The sequence below is a fragment of the Esox lucius genome, chromosome 1 (genome assembly GCF_011004845.1).
Source record: "Esox lucius isolate fEsoLuc1 chromosome 1, fEsoLuc1.pri, whole genome shotgun sequence".
Lineage (NCBI taxonomy): Eukaryota > Metazoa > Chordata > Actinopteri > Esociformes > Esocidae > Esox > Esox lucius.
Window position 1 is genome coordinate 16,407,393 of NC_047569.1, and position 7,412 is coordinate 16,414,804.

Genomic DNA, 7,412 nt, shown 5'->3' on the forward strand with positions numbered 1-7,412 from the left:
TTAGTATGTGATTTTTATAATGCATTTCTTCTCTGGACTTGTTTTGCACAATGTCTGACCCGTCTAACACCCAGAATTTTGATATTCTGTAATGTATTACATTTAAGCATTTTGATAATTTGAAATGATTTAATGCATCTGTTTAGAAACAGTTAAATAAATGAAAACAATATACGCATTTGATGTGTAAGTTCTTCGTTTATAAAAAGTGGTAGTCACGCGATATTGTCATTCCTATAACGCTGAATGAAATAAGATGGAGACAAAGGTCCAGTTCTAGGAAGGGAGCATCATGAATAAGCATATGACTGTTTGATTTCATATTTTCACCTTCACAAAAAGTTATTTTAAATGCCAATATAAGAATGTTTTGTTCTATGTTATGCCCACAACTTCAGTCAGTTAAATGTTTTTTTTGCATGCAAATGTCATTACCTACACAATCATTGCCATAAATATGTCCCACTTTTTGCAGAGTGTATAGAAAGTGTATAGCTTTCTAATGCTAATAACTTAACCGTTCAGTCTTTATAGCAGTCATGTTTCAATCATACATTACCCCGCAGGTATTTTTTTTAAATACATTTACCATTACACAATTACTATAGCTAGTCTACCTTTTATTAAACACTTTAAAAAAATTCATTCTTCTGATATCACATTGTTAATAGAACTACATAATGCATTAATATGCAATCCTTTCAACAATTAAGCATAATGAGCATTTAAGTGATTGGGAAGATAAACCCCATTATATTAGTTTTTTCATAAGATGTCAGAATGGCCGATAGCTGCAATTTCCAAGCTGACATGAAGCCCTATTGCTCTGGGAAAGTAGAAAGCAGGATAAAGAGAAAAATAGAAAGTACAGCCAAAGAAAGACCCTGTTCAAGGTCTCCATCTCTCTCTCCCTCTGTGTGTTAGGCGCCCACCCAACCACATCACTGGGGTCTGTTAGAGCCTCGGTGTGTTGCAGTGCCCTTAGAGCACAACTGAGCCTTCTGACCCTGTTCATAGGGACCGCATCACACTCACCAATACTGATGTTGTCCACTGGGCACACCACTGGGAAACCGACTGGAAACACAACATACGCCTTCCACTGTCTACACAAATCCCATCTGTCTCTCATGGAATGGTTTACAGGGTTGTTCCCATGATTGAAATAAGTAACATTTAAAATGACTCTTACTTGCCCAATGAAGTAACAGAGTTGACTGTCACAGTGTGGATTTCATCTTTCAGTTGTTCAATCTGCCATGAGCATTTGCTGGAACAGTGTTGTCACAGAACTCTGTGGCATTCTGCTTAACAATAAATAGAATTACAGACTTTACTTTTGTTCTCAACATATAAATAGGCTTACATATATAAAATATAAAACTCCATCAAAATTACGAATATATTCATCAAAGGAAAATGACATTGAATTTGCAGAAAGAATACATTATATGTTTCATGAAGAGACAGCCTGTTTAGAGACAGACTAAACAGGCTGTCTCTTTAAAAATTCTAGTAGATCAATATTTTTTCTTTGCAGTAATTAAATCATGGTGATCAATACTGTACGTAATACAAAAGGCACAGAAGAATAATTATTATCCATATCAGACCAAGGAAGTACAGCATGTTTTGTTCCCTGAACAAAAATATAAATGTAACATTTGGTTGGTTCCATATTTTATGAAGTGAAATAAAACCTACAAATTGTCTGTTCGCAGATGTATGTATTCCCAGTCAACTGTAATCTATAGAAAAGTTATTTTATCAGTTGATCTCCTTATATAAACTAACTCAGTACATTTTATTTTAAATTGTAGCATGTGGCATTTCATCCATAATTTCAAAGTGAATTATAACTGTGTGTAAAACAGAACATAATGAATTGCATAAGTATTCATCACTTTTGCTGTGACTCACCTGAATGAGTTGTCTTTAGAAGCCATATAATTATTGTCAATTCTGTGTTAGGTTTTTCATTTGATTTTAGGTTAAATACACCTTTCTCTGTGACATCCTACCATTCTAAAACATTTCCAAGGCGTTGAATATCCCCCGGAACCCAGTTTAAGTAAATTAAGAATTGAGAGAATATAGAACAGCTGTGAATCTGTCTAGAACATTCAAGTATCCAGGCGAAAAGGGTAGTAGTCAGGGAGGCCACCAAGAGGTCTATGGCAACTCTAAAGAAGCTTCAGTCATTCACGAGTGCACTTCAAAAAATTTGTCTTATCAAGTACAACCCCCTTTCCAACAAAGTTGGGACAGGTAAAGAAAAACGGAATGCAATGATGTGCAAATCATGTAAACCCTATATTCAATAGAAAATAGTACAAAGACAACATATAAAATTCTGAATCTGAGACATTTTATTGAAATTGATGCTAAGAACACATTTAAAAAAAGTTGGGGCAAAGGGCAACAAAAGATGTTGTATAATGCTAAAAAAAATTACTTGGTGGAATATCACACAACTGAATTAGGTCAGTTGGCAACAGGTTACATGATTGGGTGTTAAAAGATCATTCCAGAGAGGATGGGTCTGTCAGAAGGGAGCATAGGGCAGGGTTTACCACTCTGTGAAAGACTGCAATGGGGAAATAGTGCAACAATTTGTTTCTTAATACAAAATTAAAAAAAGAGTTTTGGGATCTCATCATCTACAGTACATAATATCATTAAAAGATTCAGAGATTCTGGAGAAATCTCTGTATGCAAGGGATAAGGCCGAAAACCAATATTGGATGGCTGTGATCTTTGGGCCCACAGACTGCACGGCATTAAAAACACCAGATTCTCTAGTGGAAATTACTGCATGGACTCAGGAACACTTCTGAAAACCAATGTCTGTGAACACAGTACGTCTCTGCATCCATAAATGCAAGTTAAAACTCTACCATGCAAAAAAGAAACCATGTGTAAACAAGATCCAGAACTGCCGCTGCCTTCTCTGGGCCTAAACTAATTTTACATGGACTTAGGTGAAGTGAGAAACTGTCTGGTGAATGAACATTTTAAATTATGTTTGGGAATCATGGACGCCACATCCTCAAGAGGACTAAAGAGGAGAAGGACCATCCAGCTTCTTATCAGCACACAATTCAAAAGCCTGCATCCGTGATGGTATGGGGGTGCATTAGTGCACATGGCATGAGTGACTTGCTCATCTGTAAAGGCACCATCAATGATGAACAACATAGTATATAGGTTTTGGAGCAACAATGCTGCCATCCAGACCACGTTTTTTTCAGGGAAGATCTTGCTTTGTTCAGCTAGACAATGCCAAACCACATTCTGCAGATATTACAACAGCATGGCTCCACAGTAAAATAGTCTGGTTGCTAAACTGACCTGTCACACATTGAAAACATTTGGCGTATTATAAAAGAAAAATACAACAAAGGAGAACCTGAACTGTTAAGCCACTGAAATCTTATCAAGCACGAATGGGAATACATTTCACATTCAAGATTACAGCAGTTGGTTTTAGTTCACAAACACAGAGTATTATTAAAAGAATAGGTGATGCAAGACAGTGGTAAACATGCCCCTGTTCCAATCTTTTAGAAATGTGTTGCTGGCATCAAATTCAAAATGGGCGTGTAAATTTCTCTCTTTCTCATTTGATATGTTGTCTTTGTACTATTTTCAATCAAATAGTAATAAATGATTTGCACGTCATTACATTCTGTTTTTATTAGCATTTTACACAGCGTACCACATATTTTGGAAACAGGGTTATATATTTATCTCGTTTTCAGGTTAAAAATCTAATCCATCCTTAAAAAAAGGTAATGATTTCTTAACAAGCAGAAGTTGTATTACATAATACCGCTTGGATTTAGAAAATAGTCCCTGAATATCAAGTTATTTGTCTCTCGTTCCATTATTTCACTTATCTCAAGCAAACATCTCAAATACATTTAAATGTACACACCCAGGTTGTCCCTGTCCTTGTCAATCTGGTCTTGATTCTGACCAGGATTAGGTTTTAAAGACTCTGGACACAGTCCACATGCATTTATTAATTATTACAACCCTTAAAATGTTGACCCAACACAGCCAGAAGAGGACTGGTCAAAACTGCAAGCCTCTTTAGGTTTCTTACAAAATGTCTGCCCTTTTTAGGGAGTTTTTCGTAGAGACTGTGCTACAACACAGTTGTTGTTTGCTCCTTGGGGTTTCAGGTTGGGCGTTTTGTAAAAACACTTTATGATAACTGCTGATGTAAAAAGGGCTTTATAAATACATTTGATTGATTGATTGATTGAATAATAGCCTGGAGGCTTCACAAAAGTTGGCTTTATGGGAGAGTGGCAAAGTGGCCATTTTTGAAGAAAAACGCATCCAATCTTGTTAGAGTTTGCCAGAAGGCATCTGTGAGACTGAAACCACATAGAAGAAGATTCTATGGAAAATAGAGATGAAAATAGAGCTTTTTGACCTTAACTCTAAGCGCCATGTTTGACGGAAGTCTAACACCACACATCATCCTGAGAATACCATACGTACCATAAAAATGGCGGTGACAGCATCATGCTATGCAGGCGGTTCTCAGCATCAGGGCATGGAAAGCTTATGAAGATAGAATGCAAATTAATGCACCAATGTACAGAGAGATCCTGGAGCAAAACCTGCAAGAGACATTGGAATTAGGAGAGGATTAATCTTCCAGCTAGACAATGGCAATGAATATACAGCCAAATCCATTCTAGCATTGCTTAAAAAAAGGTAAATGTTCAGAAGTGGCTGAGTCAAAAGATGGACCCCAATCCATTTGAGAATATGTGGAAAGAGTTGAACATTTCTGTTCAGCAAAGGTCACCATCCAACCTGACAGAGCTTGAGGAGAATGGGGTAAAATTGCAGTGTCCAGGGCCTAGTTGTTCAAAAAGTTTAATCTGGATCAAGATTGTTTTACTATACCGGATCAGGTAATCCATCTTACTTTTGTGCCGGTTTTGGATCACATTCAAGATAATCAAATCCGGATTACCAGTGCTCTAAATGGCTACATATCACAGTTTAGGCTACTAACAATGTAAAGAACAACAGGTAGAATAGCCAGCGTGGGGTCTCTTTAAGTGTTTTTATTTGAAGAGACAGAAAACAGCACAATAAAACAATACAAACATCCCCTTCCATTTTCACTTTCTTTTAAACAGTCAGACCACTTCTGACCCCAACAAATAAATAAAAACAAAAAAAATTGCATTATTCACAAATACTGTACACAAATCATAAAAATGCTAATGTCCAATAGTTAATAACAAAATAAGGAACGTTCAGAGTTCTTCATTTGTGGAGAGACCAGCTTTTTGAAGCCTTGCTTTTAGGAGGTGGATATCAAGTCTGGCTTTGGTTTGCTGTAGTTGGGTGAGAATAATTTGTTCCTTTGTTAGACTAATCTGTACTTCTGCTCTTTTGGTTTCTAATTTACAAGTGACTTATGGCATCATTATGTTTGTTCGACGCTTTCAGCCTCTCTTCTGAGCTCGTGTGTCAGTAACTACTGGCTCTACCAGTGAGGATCCACCTCCTCCCTCAATGACTGGTTCATCTGTAACAATATTGTTATTGTAATTAATATACAGTGATGAATGAAATAAATTCAATTTATTTTGGTTTAATATTGGCAGCTATTTGGGAGATTATTTCCTTTTCTTACTTTACCGAAAGGCTTAATACGTTGCCTAATGTCTACTATATCCACTTAATCACTATAACATATCAACAAATCCAGTGCAAAATATAAGTGTAAATATACTTCATGATACAAATGTTAGATTATTTGAACAATTTTAAAGTTTTATTACATTTTTAAGTGCAAAGAAGCAAGAATGCTGCTCTGGCGTCAGGTGTGGTAGGAGCGGTGCTCAGTGGACAGCAGGGTTTAATTAACTGGACGACACTTGATGGAAACAATGTCCACGGAACTCTACTCCGATTCTATTAAGATAATATTATGGCATATAAAAAGCACCAATGCCTCACATGCCTTCTTCAGGGTACACATTATTACATTTTGTTCTTGAAATCCACCCAGAAACCACCCTTGTGCTGGGATCAGAATAATGCAGTAATAAAACGTTTTGAACAACACATAAGGTTGGATCCAGATCAAAATCAAAACTGGATTATGTGATCTAATCTGATTTTAGAATCCTTTTATTTATTTTTACAACCCATTTTCAAGATTTGATCCAATCTGATAGCCGTAATCCGATAAGACTTCTGAACAACTGTACCCAGGTGGGCAAAGCTGGTAGAGATTTATCCAAATAGACTCAGTGGGGTGAACTAAATGGCAGTGTTTCCCTCTTTTTGTAATCAGAGTGACACTCTACCACTGGTAAATTATGGACCGTCACAGAAATACTTTTGTTTTACCAAGCTGAACACAGTTTACCACTGCACGCAGTTTACTATCGCACAAGCATGAGAGCAGAACAACAACGTCCTGCACCCGACATTCGGAGTATGTAGCAAGTGAGTGAGGTCCGAGAAATGTAACTGGCTGTGCATGTGCAGTCAGTATGTGGCTGTCACATTGATATAAACAAGGTAGCCATTGTCTGAGCGAGAACCAAAGGAAAAAAGCTAACTAAATAGCAAACTGTCACAACTCTCAATTTTTTTTTTGATTCGGCTGCAACAGTAAGACCGGTTTTCATTTTTTGCCTTCAAAACAAAAGTCAGCAGTGTGTATTGTGTAAATATTAGAAGGAAAAATGTCATGGGAAAAATATAAACAAAACAACATTTGTATTTAAACAATACTTTACATAGGGTAAAGCACATTAAAGAATGATTAGATCTTAAGTAAGTTAATGTAGAGAACAAATCTAATATATAAAAAAATCTTATTTTTATGTTATTATAGTTATTCATTTGCTTGTGTTCTTTAGCTTTGGAGAGGGATTGTGTTATAAATCCAACCACACTATATTTTCCACTATCCTCCCCCCACTGTAATGCACCAGGGATACTTTTTGCGGAAAATCAATTCAGTGCCGCAGTAAATATTTTGTATGAGTTTGTAAAGTTACAAATAAAATGTGAAATCATAGGGCACTGTGTGCCACATCCAGAAAAACTATGTATACTAACCCCTCTTTAACCCCCAATGCAACACATCATACTGTACATGGAATTCATATTGACTCATTAGTCAAGTAGCTAGTTGCCTTTATTAGGATGCAATTCATGAACAGTTTTAGAGAATGGTTAATTGAGGGGGAGTACTTAGGTCATCATTAGGAAATTATGTTAAGAAAGTATTGTCAAATAATGTTAAGAAAGTCAAGTTGACAGACTGGGGTACAGGGAGGATGTTTTTCAAAACATTCAGAACATGTTTTTAGCATTTCACACATTGAGTCTTTTGTGATGTTGATGTTGGTGTGTCGGCG